At 39.3% G+C, this 18,054-nt stretch overlaps 1 protein-coding gene and 1 pseudogene across 2 annotated transcripts in view; both read left to right on the forward strand.

Moving 5' to 3' along the window:
• LOC126106308 (proteoglycan 4-like) overlaps positions 1–18,054 on the forward strand; it is a 452,483-nt gene that overhangs the window by 143,690 nt on the left and 290,739 nt on the right. The window lies entirely within an intron of this gene.
• Positions 2,209–2,326, forward strand: LOC126107098 (5S ribosomal RNA; annotated as a pseudogene).

Here is an 18,054-nt window from a genome sequence, read left to right on the forward strand (position 1 = left end):
GCTACATAATGTCATTATTTCTGCCCAGTTGTTCCAGGCATAATGTTTGTAATAATGACTGAAGGATGTAACAGATATTCAATACAAAGACGGCGCGCAAACCCTATACATAACTGTTTGCCCTCTTTCCCGCGTTTTACAATTTACTCCATTTCTACAATTTGCTTAGTTCCAAAAACTATTAACGACGGGGTTTAAGTGCAGATTTCGTTTCTTTACAGAAATTAAACACGCATCTACATTTGATGTGTACATAATGAATTTAAAGAGGGTCCGCTTTCTTGCAAGGACACAGCTTTCTCTTTTGTTTAACCCGAAACATGTTTCACCATAGTTGTGGCATCTTCAGCGTTTTTTTATTGTTACGTTTTATTACATTGTGTGTGCTCTGTGGCTAATAATAGAGGTCAGCCGTAAGTCTAAATCAATACAGCACGTAATCATTACTGTAGTTGACCTCTCCTGATCAGTACTTGGTTTTCATTACCTGCTAAATGTGTCGCTGTTGTTTTTTATGTTCAGAATTACGCTTTCCTGCGGTCGTTGACGAATTCTGGATGATATGTTAGCAGAATTCACCAGCATTGATGATACGTCGTATTAATTTAGACTTGTGGCTGATTTCCCTGGCATTCTGGGCACAATTAGTGTAAACAAACAAACGATTAACAGACACTGTGGGTGCCACAATTGTGGTGAAACACGTTTGGGAATTAAAGAAATAATAAAATTGTGTTTTTGCCAGAAGGGGAATACTTTAATTCATCATCATTTTGTGCAGGGACGGGTATAGAGCTTGAAATTCCGTTTTGATCATTACTCTTTTGCCTCGATATGTATATCGAAACGGAAGCTCTATCATCAAAGTTTGCGAGATTCACCTGATTCTTTTTGTCATGAGCTGTTCTAGCAGTCGCACGTGGACAAATGAAATAATCTGCTTCTTTGGTGATTTATAGTGAAATATTTCTAAATTGCTTGGTATTGAGTCGATACAAATCATCGACAAGCTGACGATAAGACTCAAATTACTCTTGTAGTAGTTTTCCAGTGTTTTCATACATTTTCCCCTCCCCAATGATAAATTTGCTGTGGAAACCCAACAGTTTAGGGTAATTTTACCATAGACCACCAGTGAACCAGATTCCCGCAGTATGCAGGTGCGAGAGTGCTTCATCAGCACATGACGACAAGCTTTAATTAAAGTTTGGAAGCCGTTATGGTGGAGCTTTTACTCCGAAATAGGCGTCGGAAATAGAAGCCGAAAAATGCGAAATACAGGCAGTCGACGTTCTTCTATTCAAAAAATGCTATCTTCCAATATCTGTGTGTGCCACGTGAAACCAGTATGGATTCGTCAGAAACAACTCTGAAAAAAATTACGTACGTATATGCAGTCACCTGCGTGATGTTTGCAGCAACAAAACCCGATCTGAGAATACACACCCTTTGTTGATGCATTTGGGAGCACGGAAAACCTCGCAGAAAATGTGGTCGAGAGGACCGTGAATAACGAGTATGAGACGAATTGGTTCATAAAATTTTAGTTGAATTTTGATTACCCCTGTTTATTTCACAGTCCGGAAAAGCAGCCATATTGTCGACTCGACACCTTATTTCATTGTGTGTGCATTTCATCGCACGTGAAACTTAAGAGCGTGTGTGTGGCAGGAGGATTTGAGCTTCCTGTTAATCCTCAAGCCCAAAAATTCTTATACCTTCAACTTTCATGATGATGAGGAATCCATTCTTTTGGATAGATTCCCATTATTGATCGAATAGTATACAAGAAAAAATCTGTTGTAGTTACTGATCAGCTATCCCCCGTAGGTGTATCGTTTGCTGTGTTACTAAAATTGTATTACCTTCTACAATTGCAGCTCAGCTGCCCCTATCATTAGGTGTATCGTGTCCTATATTACTAAAATTGTATTATGACCTGCTCTTACAAAAGATTCTCGTCTACAATGAGTGTTAATCTGTTGACATACCGGTACATGACGGGAAAGATGGACGCCCGTCAAAAAACTCTGGGCTGCACTTTTTGTAACAGTGTCATCATGACGTGGTCCTTTGTCAGCGTTCTATATCTTTTTTATTAGAGCACACAAAAAACTAAAATTTTCTATTCCAGTGATACAATGGAAACATTATGCTTTTCGCTTTTGCCTCTAATGCTGCAATATTGAGGTATCCTAAGTACACCTCGGCAACGGCCTTGCCGCAGTGGATACACCGGTTCCCGTGAGATCATCGAAGTTAAGCGCAGTCGGGCGTGGCCGGCACTTGGATGGGTGACCATCTGGGCCGCCATGCGTTGTTGCCATTTTTCGGGGTGCACTCAGCCTCGTGATGCCAATTGAGGAGCTACTCGACCGAATAGTAGCGGCTCCGACCAAAGAAAACCATCAAAACGACCGGGAGAGCGGTGTGTTGACCACACGCCCCTCCTATCCGCATCATCAACTGAGGATGACACGGCGGTCGGATGGTCCCGATGGCGCCACTTGCGTCCTGAAGACGGAGTGCTAAGTATACCTCACTGGCACTTGTTATATGACATGTGTGATCTAGTTTCAGTGTGATACGTATTCAGCTGACCTGAGGATGAAATGAATGATGATCTTCATATTTCGTAGAATCTGTTGCAGATATCTCAGAACCAGATCACCTTAATGATTTCTAATGAAAACTTGGGACAAACTATTAATGTTGAATAAAGTACACACATACTTTTCGTCTAGATATTTTGCTTTTGTTGTACTGTTCAGATGTCAGTGCCAAAAACGTCTGTTTACAAGTTTTCGAATTGGTCACTAATACAGCACAGAAACAGAAATTTTTTAGTATAATCAGTGTATTTAAAATACATTCTAATGTTATACTGAGGGGAAAGGCTTTTTCTGCTCTATAGAACTTTAATTAAATGTGTGAAGTCAGTCATTTTATCATCAAACTCTTCAATCGGTCCATGTTTGCATAAAGACAACAATGTAGTGTTGTGGGTCCGCCTTGATCTAAAACACTTTTGTTTTATTTATTTAATTTCTTAAACTAGTTTCAGCAACAGTGTCACCATCATCAGCGGATTTGTCTTTCTTATAAAAACTTGCAAATCTAGTATCATAATAAACGCTTTTGCAAAACATTATTACGTGAGTATTGTTTGGTTCCAAATATTGTATTCTGTGAATTTGTTAGAGCCTGGCTTCCATATTTGTTGCCGTTACTTCCGGCAAAGTTTCTGTGTTTTGTTGTTTCTTCGGGGTATAGCATGTCATCTGCAACATCATGAGCGGCTGTTAAATGTGAGAAAGTGAAATTATATACGTCAGCGTTATACTGTTGGGAATTGCAGTGGTGTCGTGGATACAGTTTTGATGTGCACGAAGTTGGTGCATCAAAACTGTATCCACAACATTACCGCAATTGCCAGTAAAATAGAGCTGACGAATATAAGTTCACTTTTTTATATTTGTTGGTAACAGCCGCTCATACAGTTGTAGATGACATGCTGTACGCCGATGAAACAACAAAACACAGAAAATATCCCGGAAATAACGGCAACAAACGTGCTGCAAGCTGAAGTAAATGGGACACTTTAAAACTATTCACAGACTACAGTATTTGGAAGCAAATATTATCCATATAATAATGTTTTGTAATGTTTATAACGATGCTAATTTTGCATGTTCTTAGCACAAAGAAAAACCCACTGAGCATAGCGATATTGTTGCTTAAACTACTTCGGGAAAGGAGGAGGGGAAAAAAGTGTTTTACATCAAGTCGGACGCACATTCCTTCATTGTTGTTATATTAAGTCAATTAAACAGTGAAAAATAATTTTAAAATCAGGAATAATTTATTTGATTCTGAAATTATTACTTAAGACAAAAATAGCGTATTTTAACGATGGTAAACCAGACATTATTCTTCCTAGTGTCCTGGGTACTGTAATTACATTAAATATTTTTCTGGAACTATGTACAAAATAGATAGCCACAGAGGTATTGCGGGATATGAACATTCCATGAACAGGAGACACGATTGTGCTTAGAACAATGTGAACAGTATTAAGTATAACATTTATAGTAAATTATATAATAGTAATGTATATAATGGTGTTGGGGAGTAGCCAGATGGTGCCAAAGTTCTTTGTTGTTAATCTAAAGAAACTTATTGCAGAATGGCTGCTGTAAGTAGATGACAAACGATTGACGTCGAACGCTGCACCCAGGCGCGCCGATGCTAACGCATCACTGTATCACTTCTCGGAGAGGCAGCTTGCTAGCGAATGGCATTGGCTAACAGTGTTTTCTGAGTGGGAGTTGTTACTGAGTCAGCATGGCATGACAGCATCCTGGCTCAGGTGGCCAGTCTAGCGGCAGACAGCTTGCACACGTTCCTTGGACAGATTTTCTGCTATCAGTTCCTCAAGGGACATGGAGTGGTTTAATTGATGACATTGCTACTAATTATTCGTCTCACAGTCTTTGTATCTAAATGCCTTGCTGCTTTGAGTCAGTCACACATGATGCAAAGACAGGAAACACTAACTGTGAGATACTATTGTGACACTTGGTCGATATGCTGCTTTGTCAGCTTTGAACCACTATTTATATCTACCTCATTAGCATCAGATAGTATCCACAAACTATTGCCCTGTCGGTCGTCATACTACCAGATTATACATTTTGTTAGCTAATGATTATCCTATTTCCTAAAACATTTTGAACCATTTATAGCACTCACTCTTCTATGTATACCCATATGTGCACTAGTACAGAGTAATAAATTTCTACTTCTCAGTTTACAACAACCTGTATTTGTATTTATATATTAATTACATTGACCTTAATTTTCTCGGTATGCATAGCCTTCCTTACCTTACCCATCCATTTTCTCTGTACTGCATGGAATATTGCCCTTTCTGTCAGCATAACCAGAGTACTATAATTGTGATGTGGCATGCAGTATTGCATGTCCAGGAAAATTACTTCGGGTACACACAACTGATGTTAGCAGTTCATCCCTTGGCCCCCTTCCCAGGTACAGTAACTGTATCTATCCGTGACATAATGGGAACATGACAGCAGGAAGAAGACCAGCTTATGGGTACAAGCATGCTGCAAGTGATGTAAAACGTGCAGTTGCTGCTACTGACACACCATTGCTGTGTTCATTAGCACTATGTTTCCGCTTGCACTATCCCACTTCTGATATCAAAGGCAGTGGTATTGGGGATTGTTAGTATGGTGGAGGTGTGTGGAGAAGTAGATGATGGAGGCAGCCAAGTGTTGCCAAAGTTCTTTGTTGCCAATTGTAAACTGATGTAGTGCAGCATACCAGTGATAAGGTGGTGATAAGTGACTGGTGGTGAACCCTGAACCCAAGCACCTTGGTGTGGACACGCCGCTATAACACTTCCCAAAGAGCCAACTTGGCAGCGAGCAGTATTGACTATTGGCACATTCTGAGCAGCCACCTGTTGCTGAGTCAGGATTGTGTGATAAGCTGGTGCAGTGGATGGGACGGCACCTCTGCTGGCATTGTACCCCAGTGGCACAGAGTTGGGAGGGTCTCAGATTGTTCAGTCTTGTCGAAGCAATAGCAGAGTGAAGGCAATCTGTTTACTAGACCACCAGGTAGTGGTTGTTGGTGTACAGTCCGACTGTGTTGATGATAGCTACATCTCACAGCAGAGACCTACACATGGCAGGCGGTGATGCAACAAGAAGTCCGGAAGATGACCTGCTCAGATGGTTTGGGGGTGTCTACATGCAGGGTGTACATAAAGTCCGGGAGCAGTTTCAATTATTTATTGCACGAGAACCAAACATTGTACAGATATCATACATATGTGATTTTGAAGAGGGAACCTGAAAGTTTTTTTTTTTTTTTTCATATATACTGCCACAGCATAGTTTGGTAATTTGCCGATAGTCGCAAACATGGCGAGTTCAGGTGCAGAGCAAGCTTTCTGTGTATTGGAGTTCATGAAATGGCCTGCCCGATCACCAGATCTCACTCCATGTGATTTCTTGCTGTAGGGACACATTAAAGATCTGGTGTATATACCGCCTCTACTACGAGATGTAGCAGAGCTCCGGGAGAGAATACGGGAAGAGACTGCCAAAGTCAATGATGTCATGCTGGAACGGGTATGGCAAGAGTTTGATTACCATATTAACATCTTCCAGGTCACTCAAATGTTTGTAAAAAAAAAAATTCAGAGTTTCTCTTCAAAATGCAATATGTATAACATCTATACAATGTTTAGTTCTTGTGCAATAAATAATTGGACTTAATCTACAGCCTGTACAGCCAAAAGGAACTAGTTAGTGCAGAATGCAAATACTGTCCCATACTTCAGTGCTCTCCAAACTTGCTCAAGTACGGTCATTGCTCAGACAACGAGGTTGCTGCTGAGAAACGTGTTATTACTGTCGAGTGCTATCACAGTTGGCTTTGTCGTGTGACTTGAATACAGCTCCATGTTCCTATGTGGATATGTACTGGTACAGTAATGTAATAATTTCCAAACAAGAATATTATGACCTAAAAATCATTGTCTTGCTGGAATTGTAATTTTTGCTTTTATTGCAAACAGAAAGTGTAATATTACATTTTTGAAGCATACTTCATCAGTGCCAGCAAGTTATTTTTTTAATGATATCATCAGATCCGTTTATCATTCCATTAAATGAATTCTGAAAGGTTCTCAGAAAATACATAATTGAATAAACGACATGACTAACACAATTTACCGGAATCAGATTGGATACGGCACTTTGACTAAAAATATGAGATATTCTATACATTGCAGCACGTTATGTGAGCTACAGAACTGAACTGTCATTGATGTTCATCAGCATGTTTTACCTCTTCATGGGGCAGGGGAACATTTTGTTTCCCACAAATTAGAAGGGGAATTCCAAAGATGTAATTACCACCCACTGTCATTTGTTACATCTTTTTCCAAAATTTTTGTGTAGTAACTTGATTCAATCATAGTTTGGATTTCAAAAGGACTGTTCTACTGAGTCACCTGTTTATACATTTATTGAGCACATAGTATCTTAAAATCATGAAGTATCACCAGTTGGAATATATGACTTACTAAGATATTTGATTGTGTCAGTGATAACATTCTGTTAGAGATACTCAGTTTTTGTTAAATATGTAGTTCAGCAAATGCCTGGTTTGGTTTTTATTTAAGAAACAGAATGCAGAAGGTTAATATAGGCTGTTCACGCAATACAAAGAAGAATGCCTTATCTGCATGGAGAGAAATTACAATGGGAGTCTCATTGGGTTCACTGTCGTTCTTTATTTATGTTAATGATCTAACGTTTTTCTTGAATTAGGAGGCAGAATTAGTCTGTCTGCAGGTGACACGAGCGTTACTGTAAAGCCAAGCAAAAAAGTATCACCATAAAAAACTGAATGAGGTTTTGGGTGAATTTACTGACTGGTTTTGTACGAATGGTCTACCTTTAAACTTTGAGAAATCACAGGTCATCCAGTTTTGTGGTGTCAAAAATATCCTACCTCTCATTGACATAGTATAGCAACAAGAAACAATAGACAGGGTAGAAAGTTGAAAGTTCTTTTGTGTGTATTGATGAAAATTTAACCTTAAAGTAAGGAGGTAGTATACTTACTAAAACATTTGCCATAAGAATCATTACCAACTTTGTAGATACAGAATTCGGTAAGTTAATATATTTTGGATATTTGCATTCATTGCTGTCTTATGGGATGATATTGTGGGGAAAGCCTTCACTTAGGCAAAAAATGTTCATTGCTCAAATGAAAGTAATTATAGTTTGTGTGGGTTTCATAGAAATACATATTAAGGCATCTATATAAGCAACTGTGCATGTTACCCATAGGCTCACAGTACATTATTTCATTTGCGAAATTTGCTATCAGCAGTCCATCTGGGTTTCAGAGTTACAGAAATACCCACAAATTCAGAAGTAAAAGAAAAAATTGATTTGTGTTACTCGTTAATGAATCTAGCTCTGGCACAGAAAGGGTTGAAATACGCTGCTATGACACTCTTTGACAGTCTACCTATGGAAATGGATACCAGAAATGTCTTCAAATAGAGGTTAAAGATGTTTCTGCTTAACAACTCACTCTGTACCACAGAGCAATTGTTGAATAGAAATAAATTACCCACATTTAGGGAAAGTGTGTGTGTGTGTGTGTGTGTGTGTGTGTGTGTGTGTGTGTGTGTGTGTGTGATTTAACTACTCCTTTACTCGAATTAGAAATGTGGTATTAAATAATTGTTGCAGTGAAATAGTTGACTAATGTATTGGCAAATATACTCGGGAACTAAATCTCCTAAAATACGGGTAAAATTCATACTGGCTGATGTTTGTGTATCTTAACATTATTGTTTGATTGAAATGACACAATTTGAGACTTTACTGGTCTCATACAGATATGATTTTATCTATATAGACTAAAGTGGCGAGTGGAAATTTGCTCCAAGGCTGGGAATCAAACCAATGTCAGTACATGAAATTACAACATAAAAGTAATAACAGATAAAAATAAAATGTTTATGAACGTGAAAAAAGTCAAGCCATAAGTGTAATGAAACGCAATCAACAATACATCAACAATTAGCTTAATTTTTCAAGGAATTCCACGACAGAATAGAAGTAGTGACCCATGAGGCAACTCTTCAGTGTCGATTTGAAAGTGCTTGGTTTATTGCTAAGATTTTTGAATTCTAATGGTAGTTTATTGAAAGTGGATGTAGCAGTATACTGCACACCTTTTTGCACAAGAGTTAATGAAGTCTGATCCAAATGCAGGTTTGATTTCCGCCAAGTATTAACTGAGGGAAAGCTGCTTATTCTTGGGAATAAGCTAATATTATTAACAAGAAATGACAGTAAGGAATATATATATATATATATATATATATATATATATTGAGAGGCCAACGTCAAAATACCCAGACTAGTGAACAGGGGTCGACAAGAGGTTTGTGACTACTGAGTACTTAAATTGTTCAGGAGACTATTTCCAAAGGAAAAATTACAAATATGGCTAAATACAGGGCTAACATGTACAGCACAGTACTTTAATATTCTGCTAGGCGCTCAGTCATATCCATGAGAGTCCTTAGTCTTTAGTGATTCAATCTCCCCTTGTCTGTATCACAGAGGAGTATTTCAGACATCAATCTCAGAAAGGTATTTGCCAAGAGAGGTATATGATTCCCTGTAGAAACTAAATTTTTATATAATTCACCAGCAATGCTCAGAAAATGATGGTTAAATACTCTACATATATCTGATGTATCAGTAACAAAAATATTTTTACTACGAACTGCCTTTATATTGTCGAACTTGTGCTGCTGATCATACACTTCCTTTACAACTGACCACATAGTTTTAATTTTATACTGTGAATTAACTATTTTATTTGCGTACCACATACTTTTTGCCCTCCTAATAACTTGTTTAAGCACCTTACAGTACTGTTTGTAATGGGCTACTCTAGCTTGATTGTGGCTACTTCTAACATTTTGATATGTTTGACATGATTACAAGGCAGGTGCGTTAGCCACTAAGCTACCTTGGCACAGTGGTTCACTCAACTGGACATATTATCCTGGCATGCCTTCCTGTCAATGTTAATTCTCGCTGGCTGCCCCTCTCTACTTTAAATTCTATGCTAGTTGAAGCATGGTTTGGGGGAGGGTGATTTGTTCAGTAAATTTCATAATTGTGAAACAATTATGTGATGTAATTATGTATATGGATTTGTTTTGCATCCCTTACATAATCACGGTGAGGGGTTTGCAGGGGACTGATGACCTCAGATGTTAAGTCCCATAGTGCTCAGAGCCAGCCAGGGGTTTGCATCCCATGGTATTATCATGTCTCTACACTTATGCTCAATAGGCTTGAAATAATGGTGCTTCCCATAATGGTGTGTGAGCATAGTCATTGACATACATTTTGCTGATGGTTGTAAGGTAGAATCCCATTAGGTGCTGGAAATTTTAATTTTTGAGTCTTTATCGAAATTAATTACTTTTTAGGTTAAATGTATTTTTTTTTTGTTTTTTGAAATTTCTAATCTTTGGTCGCATCATTGTATTAACTTTTTTATTTGCTATTATTTTTTCTTCCTATCATTTTTTTTCATTTGGAGTCTTTATGCATATGATTTTAATTATTTTTATTTAGTTGTCATAATATTTAAACATTCCAAAACGCCACTCTATCTCTTGCGAAACAAAAGACGTAATCCATTTATATTGGCAGTGCAGTGGTGTCAAAAGTGAATTTGTCGTTACTAGCTGTATTTTTTGTGGTAATCGACATAAAATATACATTTGGAACATAAATTCTTGTTGCACAATGAAGAAAATAACGCTGATGAAGGGTTAAACTAAAGAAGGGATTATAAACAAGAAGATATTCAAGCAAAATGAGAAATAGAAATAATGTATGCAATAACTTGGATGAAAATGTAAAATGATGAAACAGAAGAAATTAAATCAAAGTTAATACATAAAAATAATTAATGTAACATGGACAAAACTCTAAATGAGAAAAGAATGGTAGGAACAAAAAATTAGAGCGAATAAAATGGTTATGGTGATGATTAAAATGACATGGCAATTATTATAAATAAAAAATTACATTTAAACCAATTAACTTAATACAAATAATGATCAAAGTAATTTCTGTAAACATAAAAATAAAAATTTCATTATAATGCCTCAGCATGGGTTTTGAGTGTTTTTCGGTATGGGGATGACTGTGAAATATCTCGTCTGGATTCATTCTGCACTTGGCGTTTCAATGCCAGTCCTCCTGCCTTTTATAACATGCACATTTCTGTTGTATGAAGCTTCGGTTGGTGAGTCCTTTTTGATGCCTAGACTTCACTGTCTTACAATAGCGCTGGTCTTAATCGCCATTTTATGAATTTTGCATTCAGCTTTTGGGCATTTTTGTACTGTACAGAACCGCTGAAAGCAGATGGTATGCTTCGAGTTATGTCTGCTTCAGCTGATCCATACCCTAATATTACTGACCCCAGGAAATTGTAGCTCTTGAAAGTATGACATTATCAAGCTTGATATCTGCGGTTCTTATTGCATCGGAGCTGATGTTGCACACACGTGAACTCGATCTTTGTTATACTGATGCATTTACGCATAGGTTATAACCCATTTGTTTCATGTTCCTTCCTCCACTCCTCGAGATTCCCTCGAGTTCCCTGGAAGTTACCAGACATAATGGCTGCATCATCAGCATGCAACAGATTCAACGGTTTTGCTTTCTGCATGTTTGCAATTGGGTAACTCATTACAGATGTGAGTGGTAAAATATAGATTTTAGTCTGATGAAAGATTGCTTTCCTACAGCCAGCAGCTGTTGCATCAACCTTAGTCGCATTCAAGAGCGAGACGGAATTTGGTAAAGACAATTGGTCGCTGTTAGGAAGCATTTTACAGTTCATGAACTAGTTTCACAAGTGGATCCGTCGAAACCAATGAAGTGTCAGTGCCGGAAAGGGAGAAATTCAAGCCCAAGTTTAATAATGGAAGTTTTACTCGCTGCTTAGCAAAGATAAAAGTGATTACAATTCTCGCTGTACTGTGTGCCAGTCATAATTAAGTTTGACTCAAAGAGGCGCAAGTGGCGTTGAAATCACACATTTAAAAAAATCCTGATTTTTCTTAGAAAACCTGGCGACCCAGGTGCGGTGAAACCAGAGTGATACAAGTTGAGGCTAATTGTCTGTTCGGTATGGGAGTATAGCAGTTTGTGTCAAAACTGCTAATGTGTTTAAAATTTGTTCGATCTCGCAGATATCGGATGATTGATTAAAGATGGCACCTGATTGGGTACAACCAGATCTGTATGGCGTTCCTGACAATTGATAAAAAGTTATCACTAAGTAGTTCTATAGAGCTCCGCAGTTCGCCTGTGGTCCAATTTCATTTCATAGTTGCCCTCCGTCAGACACTGCACGGTGTGTGGTGGAGGGTACGACTGGTATCACCATTATTTAAACCCGGGTTTCCAATTCCATTGTAGAAAGGAAGGACGACTTGACAGACGGAGTTGGATGGACTATGCACGTGAAATTCTGACGGTAGCAGGGGATGTTTACAACTTGTAACGACGCCAGACGGCAGTTGTAAGAGTCGAGGGGCGTGAAAGAGAAGCCGTGCTTGGGAAGGGTGTAAGCCTGCCCTCAATATAATTCAATCTGTAGATTCAGCAAGCAGTAAGGCAAACCATAGAAAAATTTGGAGTGAGATTAAAGTCTAGGGAGAAGAAATAAAAACTCCGAGATTTGCCGATGACATTGTAATTCCGTCAGAGACAGCAAAGGACTTGAAGAGCAGTTCAACGGAATGAAAAGTGTGATGAAAGGAGACTATAAGATGAACATCAACAAAAGTAAAACAAGGATGATGGAATGTAGTCGAATGAAATCGGTTGATGGTGACAGAATTAGATTAGGAAACGACACTGAAAGTAATTGACAGGCTTTGCTATCTGGGCAGCGAAATAACTGAAAATGGTCGAACTAGAGAGGATACAAAATGCAGAATGCCGACAGCAAAAACAGGTTTTCTGAAATAGAGAAATTTGATAACAACTATATCAATTAAAATGTAAATGTTCGTTAGTTCAAAATCTTAAATGTCCGAAAGTTCTTGAAATGTTGACACAACACTGCATTCGAATACACGCGTGCTTCTGTATAGCGTTGCTTTTATATAGTCTGCATTGCCAACTTACAATGTGTATAAATACGTTGTTGCTGTTGTTGTTGTGGTCTTCAGTCCTGAGACTGGTTTGATGCAGCTCTCCATGCTACTCTACCCTGGGCAAGCTTCTTCATATCCCAGTACCTACTGCAGCCTACATCCTTCTGAATCTGCTTAGTGTATTCATCTCTTGGTCTCCCTCTTCGATTTTTACCCTCCACGCTGCCCTCCAATACTAAATTGGTGATCCCTCGATGTCTCAGAACATGTCCTACCAACCGATCCCTTCTTCTGGTCAAGTTGTGTCACAAACTCCTCTTCTCCCCAATTCTATTCAATACCTCCTCATTAGTTATGTGGTCTACCCATCAAATAATCAGCATTCTTCTGTAGCACCACATTTAGAAAGCTTCTATTCTCTTATTGTCCAAACTATTTATCGTCCACGTTTTACTTCCATACATGGCTACACTTCATACAAATACTTTCAGAAACGACTTCCTAACATTTTTATCTATACTCGATGTTAACAAATTTCTCTTCTTCAGAAACGCTTTCCTTGCCATTGCCAGTCTACATTTTATATCCTCTCTACTACGACCATCATCAGTTATTTTGCTCCCCAAATAGCAAAACTCCTTTACTACTTTAAGTGTCTCATTTCCTAATGTAATTCCCTCAGCATCACCCGACTTAATTCGACTACATTCCATATCCTCGTTTTGCTTTTGTTGATGTTCATCTTATACCCTCCTTTCAAGACACTGTCCATTCCGTTCAACTGCTCTTCCAAGTCCTTTGCTGTCTCTGACAGAATTACAATGTCATCGTCGAACCTCAAAGTTTTTATTTCTTCTCCATGGATTTTAATGCCTACTCCTAACTTTTCTTTTCTTTCTTTTACTGCTTGCTCAATATACAGATTGAATAGCATCGGGGATAGGCTACAACCCTGTCTCACCACCTTCCCAACCACTGCTTCCCTCTCGTGCCCCTCGACTCTTATAACTGCCATCTGGTTTCTGTAGAAATTGTAAATAGCCTTTCGCTCCCTGTATTTTACCCCTGCCACCTTCAGAATTTGAAACAGAGTATTCCAGTTAACATTGTCAAAATCTTTCTCTAAGTCTACAAATGCTAGAAACATAGGTTTGCCTTTCCTTAATCTTTCTTCTAAGCTAAGTCGTAGGGTCAGTATTGCCTCACGTGTTCCAACATTTCTACGGAATCCAAACTGATATTCCCCGAGGTCGGCTTCTATCAGTTTTTCCATTCATCTGTAAAGAATTCGCGTTAGTATTTTGCAGCTGTGACTTATTAAACTGATAGTTCGGTAATTTGCACATCTGTCAACACCTGCTTTCTTTGGTATTGGAATTATTATATTCTTCTTGAAGTCTGAGGGTATTTCGCTTGTCTCATACATCTTGCTCACCAGATGGTTGAGTTTTGTCAGGACTGGCTCTCCCAAGTCTGTCAGTAGTTCTAATGGAATGTTGTCTACTCCCGGGGCCTTGTTTCGACTTAGGTCTTTCAATGCTCTGTCAAACTCTTGACGCAGTATCGTATCTCCCATTTCATCTTCATCTACATCCTCTTCCATTTCCATAATATTGTCCTCAAGAACATCCCCCCTGTATAGACCCTCTATATACTCCTTCCCCCTTTCTGCTTTCAGTTCTTTGTTAGAACAGGGTTTCGATCTGAACTCTTGATATTCATGCACGTGGTTCTCTTTTCTCCAAGGGTCTCTTTGATTTTCCTGTAGGCAGTATCTATCTTACCCCTCGTGAGATAAGCCTCTACATCGTTACATTTGTCCTCTAGCCATCCCTGCGTAGCCATTTTGCACTTCCTGTCGATTTCACTTTTGAGACCGTTGTTATCCTTTTTGCCTGCTTCACTTACTGCATTTTTGTATTTTCTCCTTTCATCAATTAAATTCAGTATATCTTCTGTTACCCAAGGATTTCTACTAGCCCTCGTCTTTATACCTACTTCATACTGTGCTGCCTTCACTATTTCATTCTTCAAAGCTACCCATTCTTCTTCTACTTTATTTCTTTCCCCCATTTCTGTCAATCGTTCCCTTATGCTCTCCCTGAAACTCTGTACAACCTCTGGTTATCCAAGTCCCATCTCCTTAAGTTCCCACCTTTTTGCAGTTTCTTCAGTTTTAATCTACAGGTCATAACCAATAGATTGTGGTCAGAGTCCACATCTGCCCCTGGAAATGTCTTACAATTTAAAACCTGGTTCCTAAATCTCTGTCTTACCATTATATAATCTATCTGATACCTTTTAGTATCTCCAGGGTTCTTCCATGTATACAACCTTCTTTCATGATTCTTGAACCAAGTGTTAGCTATGATTAAGTTATGCTCTGTGCAAAATTCTACCAGGCGGCTTCCTCTTTCATTTATTAGCCCCAGTCCATATTCACCTACTACGTTTCCTTCTCTTCCTTTTCCTACTGTCGAATTCCTTTCACCCATGACTATTAAATTTTCGTCTCCCTTCACTACCTTAATAATTTCTTTTACCTCATCATACATTTCATCAATATCTTCATCATCTGCAGAGATAGTTGGCATATAAACTTGTACTACGGTAGTAGGCGTGGGCTATGTGTCTATTCTTGGCCACAATAATGCGTTCACTATGCTGTTTGTAGTGGCTTACCCGCTCTCCTATTTGTTTTATTCATTATTAGACCTACTCCTGCATTACCCCTATTTGACTTTGTGTTTATAACCCTGTACTCACCTGACCAAAAGTCTTGTCCCTCCTGCCACCGAACTTCACTAATTCCCACTATATCTAACTTTAAACTATTTCCCTTTTTAAATTTTCTAACCTACCTCTCCGATTAAGGGATCTGACATTCCATGCTCCAATTCCTGATAACGACGTCCTCTTGAGTAGTCCCCGCCCGGAGATCTGAATGGGGGACTATTTTACCTCCGGAATATTTTACCCAAGAGGATGCCATCGCCATTTAATCATACAGTAAAGCTGCATGCCCTCGGCTACAATCAGTCTAAAAAAAAAGTTCTTCACCGATTTACTTCATATTTTTACATAATACTCCAATAAACTTTCGGATGGGTATAGGCCATATGTAAAGTTGATAGCAAAAATGTAGAAAAGTTCTTCATATGGGCGCAGGCTATATATTTTTGCTACACAACGATGGTCGGGTGTACTGGTGCTGCAAGAAAGTAAGTACTGTGTTTTGCGCTGCAGTTTTTGTTTCCTTTCTCGCAATCATTTTTAACTAAATTGGTTGGGCATTTAACAATAACTGTGTATACAACAGTGTGCTGTTTTGTTTTCCTCCGGCCGGCCGGATTGGTCGAGCGGTTCTAGGCGCTACAGTCTGGAACCGCGCGACCGCTACGGTCGCAGGTTCGAATTCCGCCTCGGGCATGGGTGTATGTGTACGTGATGTCCTTAGGTTAGTTAGGTTTAAGTAGTTCTAAGTTCTAGGGGACTGATGACCCAGAAGTTAAGTGCTCAGAGCCATTTGAACAATTTTTTTGTTTTCTGATGGTGGTATGTTTTCGCAGAAAACACAAAAACTGTATTTATGGATTATCAGCTTACGGTTAGAATACTACTACGGAGTCCGAATTTGCAATAACAATAAATAAGGGTCAGTATCAGGGACAGGGCGAGGAATAAATGGACAGAGAAAGGGGGGGGGGAAGGATATGGGCATTGAGGGGGAAGGTGGAGATTGACGGAGAGGGGTAGGAGGAGATTGGGAAAGAGAGAGAGAGAGAGAGAGAGAGAGAGAGAGAGAGAGAGAGAGGTGGGAGCAAGGGGAAGAAGGAAGAGACTGGCTAAGGGCGGGGGGGGGGGGGGGAGTAGAGTAGAAAATATCCAATTCCCACATGTCTTTAGAACTTGCGAAGCATTGCTGGATTCGCTAGTCTAAAATATATTTGTTATGAAGGTATTTGTATGAAGTGTAGTCTTGCACATACGTGAAACATAAGAAGTCCAGACAGCAAGAGAATAGACTATTTTTAAGGGGGGTGCTACAGGAAAATGCTGAAGATCAGATCGGTTGATCAAATAACTAACCAGGAGATACCGAGTATAACTGAGCTTAACTAAAAGAAGAGGTTGGTTAACGGGACACGTCCACAGATACGAAGGAATCGTTAATTTGGTATAATGAAGGAAGTGAAAAGGGGGGGGTGAGGATTGTAGATGGAGACTAAGCTTTAACTAGTAACTTGGCTGAAATGGATGAGGGTCGAGGGTTGCAGTACTTGGCCAGAGGTGAACACAGTAGCACGGGATAGACTAGCGAGAGAAAGGTGCTTCAAACCAGTCTTCTTGTTAAATACAACAGCTGTGTGGCTGAATTGAAGAGTTTTTATCAAACAGAACACAGCATGCTGTTCTCAATGGACAGATGTCTGCAGACGTTAAAGTAACCTCTGACGTGCCACAGGGGAGTGTTATGGGACCATTGCTTTTCGCAATATATATAAATGACCTAGTAGATAGTGTTGGAAGTTCCATGCGGCTTTTCGCGGATGATGCTGTGGTATACAGAGAAGTTGCAGCATTAGAAAATTGTAGCGAAATGCAGGAAGATCTGCAGCGGATAGGCACTTGGTGCAGGGAGTGGCAACTGATCCTTAACATAGACAAATATAATGTATTGCGAATACATAGAATGAAGGATCCTTTATTGTATGATTACATGATAGCGGAACAAACAATGGCAGCAATTACTTCTGTAAAATATCTGGGAGTATGCGTACGGAACGATTTGAAGTGGAATGATCATATAAAATTAATTGTTGGTAAGGTGGGTGCCAGATTGAGATTCATTGGGAGTGTCCTTAGAAAATGTAGTCCATCAACACAGGAGGTGGCTTACAAAACACTCGTCCGACCTATACTTGAGTATTGCTCATAAGTGTGGGATCCGTACCAGATCGGGTTGACGGAGGAGATAGAGAAGATCCAAAGAAGAGCGGCGCGTTTCGTCACGGGGTTATTTGGTAAGCGTGATAGCATTACGGAGATGTTTAGCAAACTCAAGTGGTAGACTCTGCAAGAGAGGCGCTCTGCATCGCGGTGTAGCTTGCTGTCCAGGTTTCGAGAGGGTGCGTTTCTGGATGAGGTATCGAATATATTGCTTCCCCCTACTTACACCTCCCGAGGAGATCACCGATGTAAAATTAGAGAGATTTCAGCGTGCACGGAGGCTTTCCGGCGGTCGTTCTTTCCGCGAACCGTACGAGACTGGAACAGAAAAGGGA

The sequence above is a fragment of the Schistocerca cancellata genome, chromosome 10 (assembly GCF_023864275.1).
Source record: "Schistocerca cancellata isolate TAMUIC-IGC-003103 chromosome 10, iqSchCanc2.1, whole genome shotgun sequence".
In the NCBI taxonomy this organism is placed as follows: Eukaryota; Metazoa; Arthropoda; class Insecta; order Orthoptera; family Acrididae; genus Schistocerca; species Schistocerca cancellata.